Source organism: Microtus pennsylvanicus, chromosome 4 (assembly GCF_037038515.1).
Source record: "Microtus pennsylvanicus isolate mMicPen1 chromosome 4, mMicPen1.hap1, whole genome shotgun sequence".
In the NCBI taxonomy this organism is placed as follows: domain Eukaryota; kingdom Metazoa; phylum Chordata; class Mammalia; order Rodentia; family Cricetidae; genus Microtus; species Microtus pennsylvanicus.
In genome coordinates, this window is record NC_134582.1 from 116,345,214 (window position 1) to 116,371,538 (window position 26,325).

The window sequence follows — 26,325 nt, forward strand, 5'->3', positions numbered from 1 at the left end:
GAGAGACACTGTCTTAAAAACAAAACAAAACAATTGTATTGTACTCTGCCTGAAGAATGGCACCCAAAATTGAGTGCTGGCTTCTACATATACCTTAGTTCATACATGTGATCCAGTACCCACACCCACATCCACATCCACTTACACACCATCACCACCCTCACCACCAATCAGAGCAGACAGTAGGAGCTGAAGGACCAGGGATTGTGGAACCCTGAAGTTCATAAAAGTCTGTGCTAATGGGAACATAACATGCAATTAGTAACCCTCCTTCAATTACAGAGGGAGTTGACATGGGGAGATGTTGCTACTTGCCAAAGCTTATGTAACCAGTCCAAGGTGATGCCTGTTGAGAGTGGAGTTTTGACAGGTATCCCTAAAGGTGTGCATAAGGGCTGGAATGGTTTGAGCTCTTCTCCTATAGCAATTAGCCTGAAGTTAGGGCATCAGAAATCTGCTCTGGACCTGACTGTTAGACAGGAAAGGAAGCACAAGAAGTTGGAAATATACCTGAGACATTCAGGGAGCAGCCTGTGTCCTCAAGTGTCTTGTCTTTTTGACTCTAGGATGTGATAGGGCACAACTTGCCTAGTGTTATGTATTTAACAGTCCTTAGTTCATTGACTCCCTAACTACTATTGTAGAAATAATAGTCACAGTATACCTATACAGAACAAATTCCATTTGCCATGGAATTTTAATTACTATGCATTAAGAAAAACTATAGGCAGCAAAGGTGGCTCAGTGGGTTAAGTGCTTTCTATGCAAGCAATGAGGACCTGAGTTCAGATCCCCAGCTCCCAGGTAACAACTGAATGTAGCAGCATGTGTCTCTAAGTCTAGTACTGAGGGCGGGGGCAGAGCCATGGCTCCCAGGGGCTAATGGTCAGCCTACCTAGCTGAAAGTAAACTCCAAGTTTGAGACAGAGTTTCTGTCTCATAACACATGGTAGAGAAGCAATTGAGTAAGATAATCTGAAGTCAGTATCTGCCCAGCATGAGTTAGCACACCTCACACTTAGCTTCATGCATCTCTCTCTCTCTCTCTCTCTCTCTCTCTCTCTCTCTCTCTCTCTCTCTCTCTCTCTCTCACACACACACACACACACACACACACCAAAGAAATAAAGTGTAATACCCAAATGATAGAGCCAATGGCATTATGTTATTAAAACTATATCTTAACAGCATTTTGCTTTCAAATGAGACTACCAACTTTCCCTGCAGCGTTTTTCATTTAACAGGTACTGTGTACCTAGATGTGTGTAGATGTAGCATGAAAAACGAGCTTGTGGTTTGGAGAAAGAGACAGGGAAGATCTCATTAGACTGAGCTCCAGGAAGGTTTCTTTGTGGAGAATGACGTTTTACATTAGTAACCTTACCACAACCTGATGCTTTCGTTCACTGATTTCTCTACAATGGGCTTTTCTTCTGTGTTCCCGGGGCACTACACAGATAGTGCTACACTGTAAGTCACACTTTTGGAGGAGGGATATCTACATGACTCAGTTTTTACGTCATTCATCCTTACTGCAACACAGAGATATAAAACCAAGAATAGAAGTAAAAGCAAAACAGAAAACACTGCACTTCAGGGGCAGGGGGCTGAACTATGACGACACTAAGCAGTTGGCAAGCCAAGAACTCTCAGAATGTTGCAAGAGGCTTCACCTGTCTGTGGCAGTGAATATGACTCTTCTTGAGTCCCAAGACATGCATACTGAACTTTACTATGAAAGAAACCAGGAGAAGGTGCCTAGGAAGGGACTTCTCGCGGACATATTTTAGAAGCCACATCTCCTTGACATGATTTTATACACTTTGAGTCAAATTTCTTAGTCTAGTTGTGCATGTGAGTTTCACACACACACACACACACACACACACACACACACACACACACACACCCCGATCCATTCCCGGAGGATTTTGGATATTTTTTATTTTTTTCTCCACTCAAAAATCTCACAAATATTCACCTCTATGTTTTTCCTTGCTTTGGAAAATATTTCAGTTTTTATATGACTTAAGTCATTTGGGCTTTTTTTTTTTAAAAAAAAAAGAGTAATATATAAGGTAAGAATATAATTCCTCAACAGACAAAATTTTCACTTTTAATTCCTTAAATAGTCTCTGCCTTCTGTATTTCTCTAACTTTTCTCTAAGTAGAATGTGAAAAAGTCATCTGCTGACTGGATATTATGAGGCATACAGTCTATTGGTTGGGACCAAGGAAGATGAGGAGGGCTGTGTGGGGGTCTGTGGGGCACATCTGGATGGATGTAAATCATCCCTCAGCCCATCATTCCTCCAGTCCCCGATTTCTCCTCTCAGAACCTCAAACTTGCCTTCTTCTCAATCCAGTACACAAATCCAGAGGACGTCACAACTTCACTCTTTTGGTCTTCCAGCCCTTCTCCCAACCTCTGGTCACCCGCCTTCTGACCCATGCTCATACTCAGGCAGCTGACAGGCAAATGCGGTTAACGATGCTGCTGGGCAGGGAAACCAGAGCAAAGGAACAGGAAATCTCAAGGATGTGATATCTAAGAGAGGTGCACATTAAAGAGAAGTGATTTCTCTTCAGTACAACTGGGGTGGTGGTGGGGAATATGCAGTCCTTTTCTTTCCTAAAAGGTTATGATTCACACACACACACCGAGTAGCCTCTGTAAAATACATAAAAATAGAGAAATAGGCATTCCTCTATAACTAAAATAAAACCTTTTTTAAAAGGTGATTCACTTAAACAGGTGGTTCCCAGTCCATCATTCCAGTCAGATATGGCATCATTTCCTTTTGCCATTTTTTAATGGCATTTACTCTCATTCCACCATATGGGTAGGTCCTTGTGATTGAACTCGGACTGTAGGGTGGTGAGTGCCGCTACCCGCTGAGCAGTCTTGCTGCCCAGTCATACCTATTTTATTAGTTAAATGAATTCAAATATCTCATCATCTTTGAAGTGTGTGTGTGTGGGGGGGAAGCCAGAAACCAAAACAAACAACAAAACACCCAAACACTACCCTCGGAGATTGGGCTATCAGTGCCAGGGCTGTTAACGGTTTGAAAGACCATGTCTGCTGTACTTCAAAGGCCCACTCAATGCCACTCATTTCTAAGTTCTTAGAGGTCAGCTCTGTAAACAGATGGATAATTTATCTAAGAACCCCAGATTTCTAGGGGAGTCTCCAGTGATTTTTCAGGTGCATATAGCCGTTGAGAATATGGCCAAGCAATTTTGGCGAGTAGGGTTTCCCTTTTAAACTCCTTGCAGGCAAAGGTTATTACAGGACAATGTATGACATCCGTGTGTGCTTTTATCTCTGCGATCCCCCCCCCCGCACCCCCGCTCCAAGACTTTTTAAAGCCACATAGCTTAAGGGATCTCCTCTGATTAGATCTAGAATTACTCACTAAAAAAGATAACCTGCTTCTCACAGCAATTTGTAATGTTCTAGCCAGATTGATAATAGGTGGTCCATTCTTTCTAAATGTTCCATTTGTGAATCTACGGGACGGGGAAGTTGGGTGTCTTGCAACTCTTTTTTTTTTTTTTTTTTTTTTTGAGCACAGGATTGGAAGAAAGAGGGAGACTGTCTTACCCACTCGGGTCAGTACACGGGCGAGTGCTTGTCCAACACGGAGCCATTAGGAACCAAGCAAAGTGTGGAGCGGGTCCACCCCGCGAGCCGCATCGCAGCCCACCGGGCTTGGCAGGATCCTAACAATGCTGCCCTCGTGTCTCGGTGCTCGGCTCCAGCGCGCCTGCACGTACGTAGCTTGCACGTGTGTGTTGATATGGAGTTCGTGTGTGGACCCCTCAGAATATGCTGAAACCGATTTCGCAGAGAGGCGCCGAAGACAGGTCGAGGGAAGGTAGGAGCGGGCGCGGCGGGCTCCCCCGGCCTCGGGGCGGGGAGGCAGCGCGGGCCGCGCAAGTCCCGCGCCCGCCGCTAGAGCCCCCCGTGCGCGGCTCGGCCCAGGCCCCGCTTGCCCGGCCCGGCCCCGCGCGGGGAAACACTCGAGCGCACACAATGAACTCCGAGGAGGCTGCGAGCCCGGCCGGCCGCCGCGCCCGCACCAAGTGAAACACCGCTTAGTGGGGAACGTCAACTTTCCCCCTCCGGGCGTCCTCTGCAGCCCCGCAGGCCCCTCGCCGCCGTCGGGCTGAGGAGACGCGGTGAGTGAGCGAGCGAGCGAGTGCGCGCGGCGGTCCAGGCCTCCAGCCGGCGCGCGACGCCCCGGCCGCCTCGCCAGGCTTCGCCCCGGCGCGCGCTGAGGCATTTTCTGTGGTGAAAGCCGCCGCCAACATGGCGCCCCTCGAGCCCCGAGCCCTCCGCGCCGAGCCAGCGGGGGGAGCCGGGGAGGAGGGAGGAGATGGCGGGGAGGAGGAGGCGGCGGCCTGCGTTCCCCCCGCCCCCCGCGCCCGTCGCCGGCTGAGGCCCGAGAGGCGCCGGGCGGCGGGAAGGAGGCGGCTCCGGAGGGAGGGCCGGGAGCGGCGGCGGCAGCGGCAGCGGCGGCGACGGCGGAGCGGAGCATAATGGTGGGGAAAGCTCGGCGGCGGCGGCGGCGGGGCGGCGGGGCGGCGGGGCGGGCGGAGGCGTCGGTGGCGGTGGCGTGGCCTGCACCGTGGTGGCTGCCGGCCGCGGCCTCTGTGGCGGGCGGCGGCTGATAGTGGCCTCAGGGACTGCCCCAGGCCGGAGAGGCCTGCGGGCTGGGCGCTCCCCTCGGTCCGGCGCCTCTTGCCTCGGGCAGCCGTGAGGAGCCAGCTCGGGTGAAGGCCGCGGAGAACCGCGCGCGGCCTGCTGGCGCCGCGAAGCCGCGGAGTCTTGTGAGCTCCTCCCGCCGGGTCCCCGCGCCTCCCGCCTGGCCAGGCCCGAGGGCCCTTTGCGTGGAACGTGTGGCGGGTGGAGGGGAGCGATGGAAGCGGCGGTCCCCGAGACCAGTGCCCGCCGGTCTCCCGGAGGCTGCAGGCGAGCGGCTTGCGAGGCTTCAGTTGCCTCAACAGGTCCTCCCGGCCGTCCTGCGGGATCAGCCGCCTTGTGCCTCTGCAGAGCTGGAGAGAGAAGCTGATGGAGACGCTGCCCGTGGGGTTGTGGCCCGAACTTTCACTTGGGCTGTCTCCGCTCATGCCTTTTTTTTCTTCCTGGGCCGAGCCGCGGGTGCTCTGCGGTGTGTCCGCGGGACTTTGCCGTTGGTGTCTGTGGTACTTAGTGTTGGCCGTGTGTCCGTGGTACTGACGGGTCGGTCGGTCGGTCCTGTGTGGATTGTGAGTAGCACTCAGTGTCACCGTCAGTATGCACGCAGCACCCAAGTGTCCTCTAATCCGTATCAATACTGGATTGTGCCTCTGCACAGCTGTAATGTGTGTGCACTGTATCCCCGGAGGGCTAAGATGTATACATAGTATCTAGCATTGTGTGTGCAGTAGCTTTGTATGGGGTGTCGAGTGTCATAGAGTGTTACAGAGTATCCTTTGCGTGACTCGTGGTTTACACTGTGTACACACACGGTACCTGGTTTCTGGTAGAGTTGGGTTCTCACAGTAGCTAGTGGCATGTGTAGTATTTACAGAGTACCCCTGTTAGGAGGAGTTAGACGCTGTACCCAGTGTCTTCTGGGGTGTGTAGTCAATTGCTGCCTTCATTTGGTGTGTACAGAATGACTGGCATCGTGTCTGTTTCTGAGTCTGAACGAAGTGGCCAGGTGGTCCAGTCAGGGCGAAGACACCCCCAAAAACAGTAGGCAGTGTGAGGGGGTTTTTGTGAATCTGGCTCACTCAGATCCTAACTCTGCTCCGCCAGGGAGTGAAGTTTCTTCCAGCCAGTTGTGTCGTGTGCTGGCAAAAGCATTAAAAATAATCACTGGTAGAGGCAGAAAGGAAATGTTTTGTAAAAATAAAACGAGAAATGTAAAACTCTTTAGTTTGATTATTATGGGATACAAACCTCAAATGATGGGGAGGGGGGGGCGGTGTCATTGACTCCAGTTGGTAGGTAGAAGTTATTAGAGAGGGTCTGGTTGTTCTCTAAAAGTCCGAGTGATTTTTAGTAGGCAAGATAGTCTTTGTACTTTCTAACATCTCTAATGTGTTCAAGCAGAGCAGCTGATCTCAGCCTTCCAAATGCCGCGACCCTTTAACACAGTTCCTCATGTTGTGGGAACCCCCGACCATAAAATTATTTTGTTGCTACTTCCAAACTGTAATTTTGCTACTGCTGTGAACCATAATGTGACTGTCTGATATGCAGGATATATGATATGTGACCCCTGTGAAAGGGTCGACTGGCCCCCAAAGGGTTCGCAAACCCAGTTTGAGAACTGCTGGGCTAGAAGCAATGTGAATTCATGTACAGGCATATTACTTTCCTGGTCTTTGTTTACATTGTAGTAAGTACTTTGGTTACGTTGTAGTCAGTATTTTGGCTAACCCTATGAGATGAAAAGGACAGAGACTCAAAGATCGAAGACATGAAATATGATTATGATCAAATCACAATGTTTCTTGTTGAACTCTGATTAAGAGAATTGCTGTGCTCTATACACCTTCTTTTTCTGTAGAGACTGTTCATGTGAAAACTGCATTGTCTCATAGTCCCCACAGTGGACAGTTTTTTGCAGTTACCAATCGCAAGGCATTTAAACAAACAGACACACGAGTGCTTTCTTTATAAAGAAATGATTTAAAATGTTAGCACCTGTGCTGAGTTCTCCTTAACTGTTCCTCAGATAGTCTGAAGTCGGTGCTCTGGGTGGGCGTCTGTTTGCACGTCTGAATGACATTAGATTCATTTGGACCTTCCCTTTTTTGTCACCCTCTCTCCATTTCCCTTTAGAGTGGTTCTGATAGCAAATAATAGAGGCCTTCATACCCCAGCCTGACTTGATTGAGATACTAATTGGAGTAAAGATTTTTCACATTGTGTAATAGAGCTATCACATGCTGTTAGGACGTGGTTGCTTAAAACCCTAACCAGCTGCTGGAGGATTTTTATTACCCTCTTTAGCCTTAAATTGATTGACTTTTTAAAAAAATAAATTATCAAATCTAAGCAAAGAGAATGTGTCATGAAAAAAACCTATCAAATGAGTAGTGAGCCTTATTCTTTCACTGCTTACAGACCTTCAATTTGACATTAATTTTTCCTCAGGGTGATTAATTTTGTTGTTTTGATTTTGGTCTTGGCATAATGATCAAGACCACAGACGCAGTGACTTCTTGGGTTTGACTCTCACTTGGGTCATTTAATAGTAACTTGACAAATTCCTTAACCTTTGACAGGTTAGGATAGGAAGAAGAGGGACTAGCTGAGGCAGCCTCACAGTTCCTGTGGAGTATATAGGCCATTACTGAAGCTGTGCCGGGCTCACCATGGGAACTGGAAGGACAGATTTGCACAGTGGAGCTCCTCCTTACAACGCATAGTTTCCGTTTTGATTTTGGATGTCTATAGAACCACAACCAATATTGAGCCCCTATCTCGGCTGTCTTTTGCTGCCAGTTGAAGTCTAACCTCGAGTTAGCTAACATGGAAGAAAAGATGTTTCCTGTTCCTTTAAAATGTATTTAATCAGTTTTGGTGGTTAGATACAAGAAAGACTGCGGATTGTATTCCCACCTGTAGTTTGTAAAAGGTGCCTCTATGCAGGTTACTGCGGATTGTATTTCCACCTGTAGTTGTAAAAGGTGCCTCCATGCAGGTCACTTCCCAGAAGTGCTCGTTTTGGCACGGGTCAAGTGTCATAGGCCTGGCTTAGAAAGCCTGTTAGCTCAGAGCATGGGTCAAGTGAAATCTGACACCTTACTATACTCTTGGTTTTGAACTTTTGTTTTCTGTGGTGGAAATTATGTGTAAAACTTTCTAGACTTCTTGTTGTTGGATGTGCATTCATAGTGTGTATGGGTGTGTATGTTGTGACGTGAGTGTGGAAGTCAGAAGGCAACTTAAAGGAATCCTGGGGAGCCAGCTAGAATCAATCGGCTTTTTATGGCAAGTGACTTTATAGACAGAGCCATCTTGCTGGCCCACAACTTTCTAGTTGTAATTTTGATCTGTTGCTACTTTGTGTCTATCAGTGTACTCTTGCTGTTGTTGTCCCCCCCCTTTTGGTTTTGTTTACAAATCATATAAAGAGTAGAAGGAGGGATAATATGTGTATATATGTATATATTACTATAACTAGCTCCCTGAAGCAATTTTAACAATGTTTTTTTTTGTTTGTTTGTTTTTTAATTCATTGCTTCCTAAGCCCTGGCATTTATTATCCCTGACAAGTAACAAATAGCTGAAATATACTGAGAGTGATTTTAACAATTGGCTCTAATATGGTACTTTCTGCCCTTCATTACCCCATCTGGAAAACTTCAGGTTGTGTGTTTTATATTGTGTAAGGGGTGAATCTGCAGAGAGCAACCACTGCTGTCCTTCCATTCCTTCGTTCTGGAAATGAATTCATTCCTCATCCACAATTTTCCTAATTGTTGTCCTAATAGTTGACCAGGGATGAAGGGCAACTGGTTTCATTTGCACATGGCTTCTATACAGTAACCATGAGCTGCTTGCAGTGCCTCCTGTTCTCATATTGTCCCAAGAAGTATAGCTCGGTTGTGCTGTGGTAACTGAGGACTCTCAGGTTCTGTGGCTTCCTATGGTTCTCTGTTGAAATGTTTGGGACCTGCAGTGTAACCACAGAATTGAGTACAATGACAGTAAAATGCTGTCTGCTGTCTGTGCCCCTATGCAGCTATTCACCTACACTGGCCCACTTTTTAAAAATTACATTTTGTGATCTTAAAAGCATAGTAGCCTTTTAATTATGGGAAGTTGAGTTCCTCGTAGCAGTGCGCTCCCCATCCTAGTGTTCATATGCATGCCTGTACACTGGAACCACTTTCAGTCCAGGTGTGTGCAGAAAGAACGTCATCTGTGGAACAGGATCTCCTGGGATGATGGGTGAGTGACAGGAATGGAAGCTGCAGGAAAGAGAACTTAAATAGAAATTCCTCGCAGAGCAGTCTTTCTGAACAGTCTAACTGCTGTGTGCATGAGATGGGAGAAAAATGAGCCTGCTGTTATCAACTTTTTTTCTGCCTAGAAAATTCTAGTTAGTTTCTATTATGAAAAGATTATATAAGAATGAGAATCAAAATTACTTGTAAATACAAAGCAATAATCTGTGAAGTAAAACATATATTTGAACATTTGAAAATACTTGCACAGTCTATTATGTATTTGAGGATATAAAATTAATGTAATTGTTAGAATTAGCTACTTAACAGCTGGACTATTAATAATAGTAGTCAGATAGTTAATCTTTCATGTTTTGATGATGTCTTCTATTTGAGAACAGATTCCTGATTTTTAACTCAAGTTCTTTAAAGTGAGTTAGCATTTGGGACAGTGTTTCCACAGTGAAATGCAGAGTAAGACCTCGGGCTGTGTTTGATAAGAGGAACAGAAATCCCATATGTTCAAGTGCTTAGTGATTTCTTTACTATACCATTGTAAAGATAGGGCACCATTGGCTGTGTGGCAAGCTCTGTGAGGTTGGTGACCCCTATTAACTCCATGAAGTATTTGTTTTAGGAATGGCTAGAATGTGTCTGACTCTTTGTAAAACTTAAGAAAAGAAAAGAAAAGAAAAGAAAAGAAAAGAAAAGAAAAGAAAAGTAGATAGTGGTGAAGACTGTTAGGTCAGAGTTTTTAGACATTTAAAAGACCAGTAAGCCAGACTTGGTGGCCCATATCTTTAACTCCAGCACTTGAGAGGCAGAGATTGGCAGAGCTCTGAGTTTCAGGCTAGCCTAGTCTATAGAGAGAGTTCCAGGACAGCCAGGGCTACAGAGAAACCATGTTTCAAAAAAAACCAATAAATGAATGAATGAATGCTAGACTGGTATCTGCTTACTCCTTAGATATGGAGAGGACTGGTTTATGAGAGGCCACTGTGAATTAGAAAGTCTGTGGTGCTGACAACTTGTCCAGTTTTTTTGTAAAATGAATATTTTAGAAGCAAATTAGTTTTGTTTTAATGCATCCTTTAAGTTAGTTCATAGTTAAACATCACTTAAGATCACATTGAAATGTTTTGTTGTATTTTGTATAAAATATGTATAATTTTGATATATTTATTAATACATTATTAATTATGGAAACGTTGCTATTGTCAGATACTTGGTAGATTCTGAGGTGAATTAAATAAAAAGGTTCCTGCTTGGAGAAGTTAAGAGTAACAGTTACCAAGCCAGTGAGATAAAATGTAAATGAGAAGTAAGGCCAGAGTGCTACAGTGTAGATGAGTTGAGGGAGACACATTGTGTTTGAGTTGGGATTCCTGTGAGGTCTTAGCATTGTAGATGCTGTCCAAGTTTGTAACCCCGAAATTTGCTACACTAAGTTTGTGGTTTGTAAAAGCTACTTTCTTATGATTAGTAACACTACTTTGTAGAAAAGCAGAGCTGGAGTAAACACCAAGCGCATGTTTCTTAGATACTATCTGAGCTGGTAAAGAAAGATAGACTCATTGAAAGGTTTTAGTGCTTTCCTCAACCACTTTGCTCTAATAAATAAATTTAAAATGTAGCTTAAAAAATGGAGGTTCTTTCCCCCTAGTTTTAACATTTATCACGGAACACGAAAGATCTATGCAGATTTTAAAAATGAGTGTCTCTTGAGAATCTGTAACATAATATTCTCATTACAGAGTTTGAAACATTTTAAAATCTGGAAGACCCTAATTGGGCTGTCATTTTACCTTGCACATTAAGTTGCTTTAAAGTCTACTTTGTAAGAGTTTCTAGGAAGCTAGCTTTCCTTATAAATATGGCCTATGCTGCACAGCAGAGCTGGCCCTGTCATGGGAGATGTGGGTGACCCAGCCCCAATGTTGTGAGCAGGGGAGGCTGTCCCCATTACTCATCTGACTTATGGTGGCATGGGTGGAGGAGAGATGCCCTCTGCCCCTACTCCATCAACGCCTGGGACAGGTGGAGGAGCTGGCCCTGCCACTTACCAGTTTACTAGCTGCAGCTCTTGGCAGTTTTGGCTCCTGTACCTCACCTGGACAACACAGTGGAGCTGACCCTGATGGTGTTGGTGTGCCAACCCTGAGGGCAAGAAGACTGGAGAACTGGCCCCACCCCTCACTCATTGCTGCCAGGGGTGAGTCGCGTGCACCCTCCTCCCCGGGCAGTGCTAGAGAGATCACCCTGTTGGCAAGGACTGGGGAGAACTGGTGGGTTGACGAACCCTACAGCTGCCCAGGTCCAGAACCAGGGTTATGACTTGACCCGCCCCAACATACACACCATCTGTGATCTGCTGGAGCACATGAAGGGGCCTGACCCGCAGACCCAAAGCTGCAGGATCTCCACAACACTACAGGAGAGCCAAGAAGAGTACCAGTGAGGGCCCAGCATCTATAGAATAGCAGAAATCAGAGGTCTCAAATCAGACCAATAACTCTATGCAAGGAACACTTTCAGTTAAAGATATATGGACAAAAGGGTTTACTGGGTGACTTACTGTGCCACTCTGCAGCTTCTATGAGATAATTTTTTAACTTTTCCCTTTGCTCTTAAATTTTGTTTTGTTTGGGGCAGAGGGCAGATTAAAAGGGATAGGGAAATGAATGGGATCAAGATGCATGATGTGAAAGACTCATAGAATAAATAAAAAGATAGTTAAAATAGGGCCTATGGCAGCACCTTTTTATATTCCTATTATTTTGAAGGTATTGGTAAATGAACATTTCCTATGGTAGGCAAGTTACATCCTCCATGTATCCCTCATGGCAGTGTCTTGAGGGAAGTAGTGCAGTTTCATGAGGGAGCAGGCTCTGAATGGTAGCTCCTGTTCCCCAAGGTTATGGAGACGTGATCAAATTGGTTTGAATGCAAACTTAGGAGCATCAGACATTGAGTTGATTGTTCTCAATTGCTCCAAGTTCCCTGAACCTTTTGAGTTTTTGTACTGATTCACCTATCTCCCTGGGACACCTTTATAAATCTTCAAAAAAAAAAAGAGCAGAAAGAAAAGTACATAGATAGGAATGTGAGACCATGCTCATTTGAAAAAGCAGAAGTTGGGAAGAAAAGAATATTAGAGTACTGATAATCAGAACATTTTTAAATAACGTTCAGGTTAGTTCCAATTTCTTTGTTAATGACAGCTAGTAAGCTAAGAACAAGCATAGATAATTGGTTCATTTTCTTTCTGTTGCCATAGCAGCTCATATTATGGAGACACAACTTGGCTCAGGTTCAAGAGTAGTGAGTGGGGATACTTAAATCTTTATTTTAGTGTTTATAGTAGGAGAAACATGCTTGGAAATACTTGGCATGAACTCCAGTGCTAAAGCCTTGTTGCTGTCTTAGGAGGGGAAGGAAGCCTTTGTCTTGATTCTTAGCCATCTCTCCATTGGCTAAGTTAATTTGGACTGAAATCCCAAGTTCTGGTAAGCGTCTTTGCATGCTAAGCCTTGAGCTTTCTGCAGGGTGTGTTCTGCCGTCCACAATGAAAGGCTGTGATTCCGTGAGAAGCGCATGCTGTGTAAGAGGGTGAATGGCTCTGCGGCATCCAGAGTCATAGCAGTGATGCTGCAGTGGATATTAAATATGATTTTCTCATTTAGTAGCTGTGCAGAAGTTTTCAGAGAGAAACAGTCCCTTAATGAAGGCTAATTATGGGGGATGCTTTTTCAACTTGAAAGCCATTGGGGTTGTTTTTTTAAGTTTTATTTTTGTCACTTCTGAATTTATCTGCTTAGTATTTTTTTTTTTTGTCTTCAAACTGCATCTGGAAATCACTTTTGAGAGAGCAAGTCCTTAATTTTTAATCGGAATATTATGTGGAGTCCTTTCCCAATTGACGTAAAGTTTATCTATTTTAAGTGCCTGAATTTTACAGTTTTAAAAAAGGGAAACTAACCTGCTGTGGGGTAGTTTATCATTGGAGATGTTTTAAGGTACAAAGAAAAAGTCTAAGGCAATGTTTCTGTTGTGTTCATAATTAGCATTTTTCTTATATGTACAGAAATATCAAATATCACTATCTAAATATTTTTATTTTAAAATTCCTACATACTTTACCACTCTGCATGCATATATATAAAATCTCCTACACATGAAATCTTAAGACGTCATTTGGTTTTGGTTGAGATTTCAGGTGAAAAACGCTCATTTGAATCATTCAAAATAGAAGATTTCTTAGAATTGTTTAAATAAAATTAGTTTTCTTATTCACATTAATTAAAGCTAACTAAATATCAGTTCAACTCAAAGTCAGATTTTCTCTTTGTTCGCTTGTATATTTTAAGTGCTAATGAGAATTATACTTTGTAAACCTTGCTTACATGAAAACTAGGACCTCTCCTTTTTTTCTCAAATGTTTTAGTGTGATTTCAGATGACTGTGCTATAGGACTCATATTAGGAGCCAAGAATAGTTAAATCGTGGTCGAACATCTAAACTATTTATTATTACTATTATTACTGCTATTATAAAAATGTTGATTCAGAATCTTGTGTGTGTGTGCGTGCATGTGTGTGTGCGTGCGTGCAAGTGCTGGAACCTTTGGAAGTCCTTTTGGGGATAACTTACAGAAAATGATGTGTACCGAGACCTTTAGCTCTACTTCTCAGACACTGTTAAAGAATCAGACCTACTAGGGTGCGTGCATGAGACCCCAGGCTCTATCTTTAGGACCAAAAATCAACAAATCAAGTGTCCATAGGAACAGAACAGTCAAGTAGCCTCAGAAATGCATCACTTAGGAAAGCCTGAAGTGTTTCCATGTCTCAGAAATGTAAATATTGCTACTGTACGTGATCTGGGAGTCAGTACTCCCTGGTTGTCTTAGATACAGTGTAGTCATCAGTAACTGTGCATCATACCTGGGGATAAAGGAGGCTCAGAAAATGGGCTCCATGTAGCTTGGGTGTTGATGTAAAGCAGCAGTACTCTTGTTCCACATGGACTCTCCAGGATTCCCCATTGCTCAGGTTAAGAGCGTGGTTTCCCTAGGGCACACATGCCAGCTGTCTTGGGTGTTCAGCTCTCAATAGTGTGGACATCCGAGGAAGCGTTCCAACTCTTACTCTTCTGGCCATCTCTCTCTGCAGCGCTAGCCTTTATATATGCTTGAGGGATTCCTGTTTCCCCTCTTCATTCCAGGTCCGTCCTTGCCCTACCCACATGGATTATAGGAGTCGTTCCTTTGAGTGTCTCAAATGTCTGACTTACTTTCTTTGCTCTGAAGAAGTCCCAGAGCTGTATGCCTTACTGTTGCAGCAGCCACAGTAGCCCATTTCTGCAGGTTCTCCTCCACCACTGGACGGTCATGGGAACTAGGCAGTACTTGGCAATTGCACAGGTACATCTCTTCTTGAACACTAGTCCATACTCATCTTCCAGCTTTACGAAAGTCAAGGTGCATGACAGATGGGCTTCAGAGGAGGGAGGACAAGGCATCTAGGGAACCTTTCCTCATCTGACTGGATGGGGGACCACTGTCTGCAGTGATCCTACACAAAGTTCTGTCTCTTCTTTCAGAGGGCACTATGTTGTATTTTTGTGTACAAAATTATTTTTGCATTCTAGAAGCATTATATTTCTTTTTGTTGCTATTAGAATGAAAGTTTTTTTTACAAAAGAGTATTTTTTTTTCTTTTTAAAAATTTGAACTTGAAGAACAGAACATTTTAGATGGCAGTGCTGTCAGGGTTCGCATTTGCTTGTAGGTCCAGGTGCTTTTCTTGGATGGCACTCAGTGCTGTGGAAAGGGCCTGCGGCTGGGCTCCCAGGTGAGTTTACCTGCAAGAGCTTGCACTCTGAGAAGAAAGGCTACACTGAAGATTGGCCACACCAGTCTAATTTCTCTTACCATGGTGAAGAGGCACCATAGACTGCTTTTGCCTCTCTGTCACTGCTCTGTCAGATGGGAAGTGCTACAAGGCAGCAGACTGAGACTTTCCATATTGGTTTTCCTTCCCTTGGAGATGATATTCCTCATATTCCAACTTTGTAATTTAAGTTTCCACTTTCCCCTTAAACACCAACCAAGTCATTGTTTATTTGTTCAATAAAGTTTTTCTCCCATGTGCAATTAGCCCTGCTATATTAAATAAAAACTTTAGTAATTGGATTTAAAGTTTGTGAGTGGTCTGGGAGAGCACTGGTCTTTCAGTTCAATCCCCATTCTAGAAAGTAAAAAGTGCATGCATGCAGCAAGTTTGTGTGCATTTGATGTTTCTGTCAAGTTCCTCTTCCTCTTACTGCCATCAGCTCAGTGATTGGATTTCCTTGTTTTTCCTTGCCAGCGTTCTTACCTTCATATTATTCTTAGTGTTCAAGGTTTCTCTGTTGCTGTTTAACTTCCTTAACTTGAGAACATTAACTTTTAAAATTTCTGAAACATACCCAGAATGCTGTTTGTAGACTAGGAGAGTTACATGAATGTAGATGTTGCCAAAAGAATCAGCTCTTCGTTTTTGCAGTGTTATGGGTAGGCAAAACCATGATTCTGTTGGTCTTCTCACAACCTGCTGGAAACACTATGGAACAAATGTATACAGCTGTGGGATTGTGGACGCCCGCGTGTGTGCCCACCTGGGCTCTCCCAGTTCTACCAGACTGCTCTGATTGAAATCATTCTAACACTTTCCCCGGTGTCTTAAACTTTGTATTCTCATACTCCCCGGCCCCCACCATTTTTGGAGTCAACACTAGCTACCTTCTCGGGGCCGGGAACACTGCCATTGGGAAGTAACATGCTTTCCTGTGATCTACAAACCTGCCCCCTTCTGTCAGATCCTCACCTGCATTCTGTGTAGCATCCCCTCCAGAAACCTCTTGCCTGTTTTCTGAACATGTTGTCCACTTTCCATTTGCTTCTAAATAATACTAGGGCACTTCCCATTGTTACCAAATAAAGCAAAACAAACAAGTAAAACCAAAAAACAAAAATTTTTACTGATTTCTATGTCCATTTCTAGGGGTTTCTTTTCTCTCTCCTCTGGAAATACTCATCTAAAGCATATCTCTATTTTCTCTACACTCACTCAGCAGTAGACCCTGAGCTAGCCTCTCTCATTCGTAGACTAGATAGATGATCTGGGAGTTGAGAAGCCCAGTGATCACTGCTTTCTGTCAGCAGCATGGAGACTCCTGGCCTAACCCTCCCTGCAGACCCCCTCCTGTCCTTTGTTCCCTTAGGGCCACACGCTTTTACTTTTCTTTATAACCTTTCAACTGCTCTCAGAACCTTTCTGCGGCCTGAAATTGCAAATGACTGGCATCATACTCGCACCGAATCTCTAATTTCCCCTACTGTGTCCCTTCAGAATTATATCCCTGGTTATGGTTCAGGCAACCAAGCACACGCCCTCAGCTTGAACAGACAGAGCCTGTCTACTCAGCTGGCATCGAACATTGCATTCTCACTGTCTCATAGTACTGGAAATCCAAAGGAAGGATGGGCTCTTAAGTGATGCATTCACAGCTCAAAAGACCACTCTTCCTTTGCTTATTCTGCTACTTTCAGCATATGCTTATTTGAAGGGTAGTCCCCTCAGTGGCCAGGTAACCACAGCAGTTTGGGGCATCACATTCAGACCCAGCACCCACATTAGAGAACAAAATAACCATTTTAAGACATTTTAGAAGTTTCTATTTCAAAGTACTGCTAGTATACATCTCTCTCCTGACTGACAGGGCAGTTGCTGATTCTCTGCAGAAAGGGACAGTGGGGATTCCCAGGATGGCTGCTCTAACGGTGTGGGGCCAGGAGCTGCTGGCAGTTTAATCATGTTATCACAACCTCTGCAGTGATTTCACTTTCCTTTTGCATATCACGTCCTTTATAGCAACTTACAGGCTTTAATAAACTGACCCTATGCACTCACATAGTCTTTCTATGGTGTGATCTCGTTGGCTTTACACTAAGCATCCTGGGGGTCTCTGAGTCAGTGCCCCTTCTTCAGGGAAGCCTGAATTGATCCTGAAGTGAGGTCACAGAACATGACCTCTTTCCAGCATAATTGCCCCTAGAGTATCTGTACACAAAATAGCCAAAACTGTGATTTTTGTATGAACAATAGTTATAAACTGGGTATTGTATTCTTGAGTATTTAAGAGACACGATGGTACAGGGCTATAAACTGCCCTTCACCAGACCAAGCAGGGTAAAGCCGATGTTGGATATGCTTACATAGCATTTGCTAGTTTACTGGGTCACTGTTTTCAAAATGTCAATAGGAAAGCATGATTAAATGTCGTGTTATCTTACTATTTTGATATTTGTTTATTAAATTCTGGGCCTGTCTCAATTTATATTTTTGGTTGTGGGCCTAGCCTTTAATGGCTGAGCCATATCTCCAGTCCTTGTCTCATTTTATATGTGAACTAATTTTATGTTTTATCACACTTAAAATTCACATGGTGTCACTTGGGGGCAGAAGGACTGTGACAAATTTAATAAAATAGCATGTTTCTCAGACAACAGAATGTTCATTAGTTATCTTGCCCTTAACAACTTCAAAAATAGTGAAGGAAAAAGTTTAGGAAATGTAGTCCTAAGTGCAGGAAGTTTCCCAGGTTTACCCCAGGCTTCTTTAAAGTGGTATGTGAGCATGCGAGCTAGATCAATGCTGTCCTGGCAAGATTTCAAAAGTAGTCAGCCAGTGCCCCTTTTAAGACACAATTGTTTTAGAAAGAGTATGCCTTTATAAAACACAATAATTAGACATAGTTGGAGACTGATTCTTTTTTCCTCTTTTAAACTTGCAAATTCACTCCCCCCCCCCCCCCATACACACCAACCCCAGGATCTTCCCTAAATACAGATCTTAGGAGCCAACCATTGCAGATGAGTTAGAAATGCCAAATGGGACCAGACCTATGACCCTTTCAAGATGGTAGGCATCTTAGGGTTTCTATTGCTGTGAAGAGACACCATGAAGCAACTCTTATAAAAGGAAACATTTAATTGGAGCTGTGTTGCACGGATTCTATTTGGTCTTAATAATATAAAAACTTAATATCTGGAGACCAGATATTAGGGGGTGAAAACTGAAAGATCAGAGAAGCAAAGCAGCCAGCCACAAGTTCTTACTGCTACAAAATCTTCAGACAGAATGGGGTATCCTGTCTCTATAAGTCCTCAGACTGAATTCCCTGCACTCCTATCTCCTCCCTCTGCCCAGCCATATCCCTTCCTGTCTCCACCTCTTCAGTGCTGGAATTAAAGGCTTGTGACTCCCAAGTATTGGGATTAAAGGTGTGAGCTGCCACCTCCTAACTCAGTTTCTCTTTAAGACTGGATTAGTCTAGTGTAGCCCAGGGTGGCCTTGAACTCACAGAGATTCACCTGCCTCTTCCTCTCAAGTGCTGGGATTAAGGTGTGTGCCACCAGTGCCTGGCCTATGTGACTAACTAGTGGCTAGCTCCCCACTCTGATCTCCAGGCAAGCTTTATTTGTTAAAACTCATGCAAAATATCACCGTAGAGCTGAATTACAGTTTCAGAGGCCTTAGTCTATTATTGTCATGGCAGGAAACATAGTGGTATGCAGGCAGATTTGGTGCTGGAGAGGGAGCTGAGAGTTCTCCATCTTGATCCATAGGAAACAGAAGGAGAGACACTGTTTCCCACACTGGTCATATCTTGAACATAAGAGACCTCAAAGCTCACCCAACAGTGACACACCTCTTCCAACAAGGCCACACCTACTCCAACAATTCCACTCTTCCTAATAGTGTCTGTCCATATGAACCAAACATTCAAATACATGTGTCTTTAGGGGCCGTACATATTGAAACCACCATACTAGGAAATGCATTTTAGCCTAATCACAGCCCAGAGTGCTTTGAAACCCAAGTGCAGGACCTGGTAGTTGGCAGTTAAGCCCTCATATTGTCAGTGTTTGCTGTTGTTGTGTTCACTCTTTCCTGACATTTCAGATTGTGTGCAATAATTGTAAGATTTCAAATTATATTCCTCAAAATGTATAGAGGAATATAATTTGAAATCTTACAATGATTCAATAAGACAATACCCAAACTAAACTAAGATGGGAGCTTGTGTTCTTCAGACTTGACTGTCAGCTGAAAGAATGCTTTGTGACTTGGGTGACATTGCAGTTAGTGCAGCAGGCAGAAGCCCTGGTGCTGTGCCCCTCAGCCCTGTATGTGTTTGTTATCTGGTCTAGAAAATACTGGTTACTTCTTAGTACTTTGTTCCCTTACTTGTTCATATTTTCTACAATAAAATGAAACACTGTCAACCTTATAGTATATCTGTTATAAAGAATGGTAGTCAAGAGTATAAATTATGGTAATTTTCATGTTAAAATTGATCAAAAGTTTATTCTTTGGTTTAATTTCATAAATTAAAGTTTATTAGATTTATTAAATAATTATTATATTAAATAATTTAAAAATTAAAATAAATTTAAAAAGTTAATTTATTAAAGAATGATTTTGAATAAAAGATCAGTACAAGTTTACAAAAATAAATCACCCAGACATTTCTAGAGTTAGTGACAACTGTTTGCATCAAGAGTTGGCCCAGTCCTCTCTGCTTCTTCCTCTGGTGCTTTCATCTTGGTGCTGATATGTGCCCAGTGAGTCACAACTCGGAAGCCTCGGATTGTCGCTGCCTTCTTTAGCTCTGAAATGTAATGTTATGCAATCAGCAAATTATGAAAGGTCTTTCTTTTTTTTATGGTTTATTTAACTTTATTTTATGTGCATTGGTGTGAAGGTGTCAGATCCCCTGGAACTGGATCTTCTGACAGTTATGAGCTGCCATGTGGGTGCTGGGAATTGAACCCGGGTCCTCTGGAAGAGCAGTCAGTGCTCTTAACCACTGAGCCATCTCTCCAGCCCTTGAAAGGTCTTTCTTGAAAAACTGTTTGAGAAACAAAACTGTCTGGTTAATTTGGTATAGATTGTAATAGTTGCCACGTAACACATAAATGATCAGTTAAATAAACTTGAAGAAAATGCCAGCATATTCTACTTCTTAGTTAAAGTTCCTGGGAGGCAGGGATTATTTCATCTCCATTGACTTGTTGGGAATCCTCTTGAGATTGTAAAATCAGAGTTGTTACAGTAAAAGTAAAATGCCATAGGTCCCTAGTGACCCGTGGGTCACAGGCCAGCGGATCCCAGGCAGGTGAGAGACCCAGAGATGGATAGGAACAGCCATGCAGAGTGGGTTGTGGAAGGAAAGGGGAGGAGGGGAGAAGAGCAGAGAGAGAGGCAGAGAGAGATAGAAACAGAGAGAGGGGGGTAAAGAGAGAACTGGGGAGAAGGAAGAGAGAGGCAGAAGCTGCCTCTTTGGGAGATAGATGGAAAGGAAGAAAATCAGGTTGGAAGCAGAAGAAAGATCTGCTTGCCTCAACAGATGGCGGGGGGAGAGGGTACGGCTTGTCTCTCAAACGAACAGGACAGACCATTACAAGAGTGATTCCTGGTTCAGATGGGGGACTGGCTACTCAGAGCTGGCTGTGTCTGGTTGGAAATACTTCAGAAAGTTTCATTTCCTTTATCTACCTCTTTGATGTGGTTTCTGAATTGTTGATACTGTTAAAGTCTGGTTATTCAGCATATTATTTTATTACCCATAACTGATCTCCACCATGCTTATGTTCTGTAAAATTACCAGACTCTTACCTGACTGTAACGCTGCTCCACTTCTAAGAATTATATGACCTCAGACAACTCCCATCTTGAGAGCCCAGGGTGGGCACAGGGAGCCCCTTTGAAATTCAGGCTTTGGCTGAAAACTCTTGTTTGGGACAGTCTTGGGTATTAACAGTATATATTTGTAAGCAGGTATGGATATTCCCAGTAGCATGGAGCCCAGAGTGTCCTGGAACTCATGTAGAACAAAGATCCCCTGCCTCTGCTGCCTCTGCCTCACAAGTGCTGGGATTAGAGGCGAGTGCTGCCACCACCTGGCTGAATTGTTTAATTTTTAAATAATTTATTTGGAAAGTTTAATTTTTAGAACATCATACTTTTAAATTGGGTTAAATAAAGTATTACATACTTCAGTGTCTTATTTACACAAGTCATGTTCCTATAAATTGCTAACAGTAAGTTTTATTGCTCTGTTTTATGATTAAGTTTTAGCATATGCACTACATGCTTTAGTTTAATTTCTGTTTTTTATCAATTTTTTTAGGTTAGCGAATCGATAGGTTTCATGGCCTCTTCTTACAGGTGTGCCGTACTTTGTCCTCACTTGTCCCTGTCTCACTGCTCCTTATGACTGTGGTACCTTCAGCTGGCCTCTCTGCTGTCTCATCACATGTATTCTGTTGCCCTCTCTTATTTCCCACATACCTCTTGAGCTTTGTCACCTGCACACAACAAGTATTTAAATATCTACACCACATGGAGCTTTAGGACTAGGTTCTGCATATATGATACAAGGTGTTTGTCATCTTGAGCCTGGCTTCCTTTGCTGAACATAATGATTTCTAGCTTAATTTCTAATGATAAGTATTGCTGTTGCTTTAACTTAAAAGCTCCTAGTAAGCAAAACAAAACAAAAAACATACCTGCCTATTTTCAGATAAGAAACTGTCTATTTGGAAGCAGACTAGTAGATCCTATGTACCTGAGAGGCAGCATGCATTTCTGATGGTTTAGGTTGAATTCTCATAAAGCTCAAGATTTTGATTCTGTGCAAAAGATAATTTAAGAGCTAAATTAGAGTTCAGGCAGGAATTGTGTTCTGTTAGTGATTTGGGTGATGTGGGGTGATTTTCTTACATGTCTTTCAGAGCTTACTGTGTCATTCTGATTTCTTGATATTGGTGGCAGCGCTGAGAGTTTGGTGTTAAATTTATTTTTAAATTGAAAATTATTTACACTATTGTTAGTTTCTGTTATTAAGGTTAAGTTACTATGAACATTTGCTATGTAGGTCTTGGAATTTGAAGAAAGCAATGAGATATAAAATATATTACAAAGGGTTGGAGAGATGGCTTTTTCAGTGACTACACTTCCAGAGGACTAAGATGGGTCCTGAGCACTCGTGATTAGTGGCTTACAACTGCCTGTACCTCTCTGTCTTCAGCTCCAGGACATCCCATCCATGTCCTATTCTGGCCCCTGAGGATACCTGTATTCATGTGCATATTCTCCACACAGAAACAAAAAAATTAAAAATAATAGAAATAAAATGTAAAAATATAAGAAAACATATATAGCAAAAATTTTTACATCGCAAAAGATCTCTCCACCTTTGTATACTTAGAAATTATAGTAATGTGTGTGTGCCTGTATGCATGCACATATTGATGTGTGGACATTCTTTTGTTTTTTTTTTCGTTTTGTTTTAGTTTTTGAAACAGGTTTATCTGTGTAGCCCTGTCAGTCCAGCAACTCACTTTGTAGACTAGGTGACCTCAAATTGCGGAAATCTGCTTGCCTTTTGGCTAGCTTGAGCTAGGGAACCACCTGTCCTCAGGTCCCCAGTGTTAGGATTACAAGTGTGTATCACTGTGCCCAGACTTTTATGTGGGTTTTGAGACTCAAATTCAGGTCTTCAAGCTTGTGTGGCAAGCTCTTTAACAATTAATTGAGCTATCTCCCAACCCTATTACTGTAGTTTAATTTTTAAAGTTAATAATAACCAAAGTAGACAGCAGTGTGTGTGTGTGTGTGTGTGTGTGTGTGTGTGTGTGAGTGAGTGAGAGAGAGAGAGAGAGAGAGAGAGAGAGAGAGAGAGAGAGAGAATGTGTGAGTATAGGGTCTCACTGTGTAGCTCTGGCTGTTCTGACTCACTGTAGACGAGGCTGGCCTCAAACTCAGGTCCATCTGCTTCTGCTTGTCAGGAATTAAAGGCGAGCAGCACCAAGCCCAGCTAATAGCTAGTTTTTTTAAAGGTAGGTGCAAAGTGTCAGAGAAAGGAAGGAGAGACACACCTAACACTGAGCAATCATCTTTTGAAAGTACTTTGTTACGTTGATAATTTTAATAATTGCTTTGATCAAATGAGAGAGCAAAGATTGCATTTTGATGCAACCTCTCATTGTAGCAATTAAAAATAGCTGTCTTTATTCTGTTATTGGCTGCCCCAAACTGCATTTAACCAGTGCAGTATGAGTGGCAGTGTAGACGTTTTTTACCTGTGAGAATGTTGGGGCAGACTAGGTGCATGTGCATTTTCTCTGGTTTATTGCCACAGCCCCTTCACTCACGTTGTGGTTTTTGTTTTCCCATCCTTAATGTGGAGAAAACTTGTTTATCTACAGTCCTGACCACAATACATTGCCAGATACCAGCTTCACTAGCCTCATACTTGGAGATATACGTTAAGTATATTTTAAAATTGCATTTCTTTAATTGTTAAAGAAATTATCTTTTCATAAGTTTATAACCCATTTTCAGGATTTTCCTGCCTTTCCTTATGTTTGGTTCCTTCTCCTCTTCTACTTGTTCTACTTCCTCCTCTTCTTTTTTTTTTTTTTTGGCTTTAAGAAAAACGTAGTTTCATTAAATATTAGTGATCTTAGATTTTCATTTGTGGTGTAAATGGCAATGCTTATCTGTTTACTTACTCAGCTTGCCATTTAACTCTTGCCTTATGTGCCTTTCATCTTGATTGCTACAATGTATTTCTGTCTCTTCCTTCTTCCTTCCTTCCTTTCTCTCTTTTATTTTTATAAAATACTTTTTATTTTTTTCTCTCACATATTGCATCCCAATCTCGATTTCCCATCCCTCCTCCCCTCCCAGTCTCTCCCACAACATCCCCTCTTTTCTAGATCCACTCTTCCTCCTTTCCCTTCAGAAAAGGGCAGGGCACCCAGGGGTATCACCGTAACATGGCATGTCTAGTTATAATAAAACTCGGCACATTCCCTCATATTTAGGCTGGATGAGGCAACCCAGTAGGAGGAAAAGGGTCCTAAAAACAAGCAAAAGAGTCAGAGACAGCCCCTGTTCTCACTGTTAGGAGTCCCACAGGAACACCAAGTTACACAATCGTAACATCCATGCAGAAGACAGGTCAGGTCCATATTGGCTTTCTGATTGTTGGTTGAGTTTCTGTGAATTCCTGTGAGCCCTGGTTAGTTGGTTCTGTTGGTTTCCTTGTGGTATCCTTGACCCCTCTGACTTCTACAATCCTTCCTTGCCCTATTCCGAGGATTCCCTGAGCTCCGCCTCATGTTTGTCTGTGGCTCTTTGCATCTGCTTCTATCAGGTTCTGCATGAAACTTCTCTGATGATCTTATGATGCTCCTGTCCACAAGTATAGCAGAATATAAATAGGATGTTTGGTTCCATCCTTCGCCTCTGGACTACCCTGACTCTGGTTCCTGGCTCTTGTCTGGCGTAGGCTCCCTGTCATGGGAGTCAGTCTTCAGCTGGCCACTCCTACAAGTTCTGCACCACTTTTACCCCAGCTCATCTTGTAGGCAGGACTAATTGTAGGTAGAGGTTTTATGGTGGAGATGATGTCCCAGTCCCTCCACTGGAAGTTTTGCCCAGTTACAGAAGATGACTGGTTTAAGTTCCATATTCCCCATTACTAGGAGTCTTCACTAGGGTCACCTTGTGGACTCCTGGGAGTTTCCATTAGACTAGGTTTCTGCCTTGCTACTTTTTAAAAAAAACCTTTAGATTTTATGCTTTGTTTATGGTGCTGGTGGCTCACCATTCTGGTACTTTTTAGAATCTATAAAAATGATAATATTTTTATAATATTCTGATATCCTGTTAGATTTTCTAATATTAAACATCACTACATTTCTAGAATAAAATATCCTTTTTTAATTGTAGTTTGTGTTTGACAAAATTTTATTTAGGATTTTTGTCATAGGTCTTGTATTTTCTTTCTAAGCTGTTTGTATGTTTATTGGTATAAGAATTTATCTAATGAGTCTAAGGGAGCTGACTTTCTACTTTCTGGTACTGTTACTCTTGCTCTGTTGGGGATGGGGAATTTCCCAGGTCTACTCCTAGAGCTGTTTTCCCCTGGTGAGACCTGTTTCCTGGACAACAGGATCTCAAGCTTTCCTTTTTCATGGTTTACAGCTTAGCTTTGTCACTTCCTGAGAAAGATTACATAGGTCATAACGTTGTGGGGTATCTGAATGACTGGATAGGTCTTTTGTCCTCCAATTGATTGTTTGGGTAACTTAGAACACAGCTTCTCCTCAGTCAGGAGGCAGGTGCTGGGAAGTGAGGTGCCAGTCCTCTGGACCCACTTGCCTGATCTGTACCCCCTGGAAGCCTGCCCTTTCTGCTTGCACCTCTGACTTGGGATATTGCCTGTTCTTCCCACATGCTGTGCCTCAGTGCTAGATACTTTGCTTGCCCTACTTCTAGGGGCTTTTCTCTCCATTTTCCCTCTTCTTTTGAAACTCTTTGTTATTGAGAAACTATACCACAGTTTCTTTTTTCGTTCTTATTGTACATTTGTTAAAATTCATTTGACAACTACATCAACTTTAACACTAAACCACTTAAAATCAGATTTTAAAGATTTATTTGTTTGGGCTGGAGAGATGGCTCAGCGGCTAAGAGTATTGCCTGCTCTTCCAAAGGTCCTGAGTTCAATTCCCAGCAACCACATGGTGGCTCACAACCATCTGGAATGAGATCTGATGCCCTCTTCTGGCCTGCAGGCAGACACACAGACAGAATATTGTATTCCAAATAAATAAATAAATATTTTTAAAAAGATTTGTTTTACATTTATGAGTGTCCTATCTGCATGTATATCTGCATGTCAGAAGAGGGCATCAGATCTCACTGTAAATGGCTGTGAGCCACCATGTGGTTGCTGGGAATTGAACTCAGGACCTCCCGGAAGAGCAGCTGGTTTCTCTAGCCCCAAACTCAGCATTATCTTAACATTTCATTAGCATTTTGTTTGCATTCCTATTTACAGCTCACAGATACAATTCTGTTTCTTATTTTTGGGTGATACTAAGTTCATAGTCTGAAAGTCTTTACTAGTATTTTCTGATTTGAGTCCTGCTTCCATTTGTTTGTTGATGTGACCTCTTTCTTGTTGAGAAGCTACTTCTGAACATCTAATGATGCTTGCTGCCTCTCCATACTTAATGCAGAGGCACTAGTGAGCTAACTACAGGTCTTGTGTAGGGGCACTATAGGGGTGTCAGGTACCCGGTGGTATTTTCCTTAGCTTCCTTCAGATGTCAGTGTCTGAAGGTCCTTTCTCTGGAGCCATTTGGTTTTCCAGGTAGGAAATCATTTGGATTTTTTGGTCTCGTGCCAGAGCATGAATCCAGGCATCTAGATTTTGGTGTTAGAAAGGACTGCCAACGATTCACGC

At 43.0% G+C, this 26,325-nt stretch overlaps 1 protein-coding gene across 20 annotated transcripts in view; it reads left to right on the top strand.

Moving 5' to 3' along the window:
- Positions 1-3,646: 3,646 nt before the first annotated feature.
- Positions 3,647-26,325, top strand: part of Zmynd11 (zinc finger MYND-type containing 11) — an 89,741-nt gene continuing 67,062 nt past the window's right edge. For 8 of the 20 annotated variants that reach the window (XM_075970229.1, XM_075970239.1, XM_075970234.1 and 5 more), the window contains exon 1: positions 4,401-4,548. The gene's annotated coding sequence lies outside the window, so the exon portion shown is untranslated. Of the gene's footprint in view, positions 3,882-4,044; positions 4,186-4,400; positions 4,549-26,325 lie in introns of those variants that run through there. The other 12 variants (XM_075970232.1, XM_075970241.1, XM_075970237.1 and 9 more) reach the window with 5 other exon arrangements.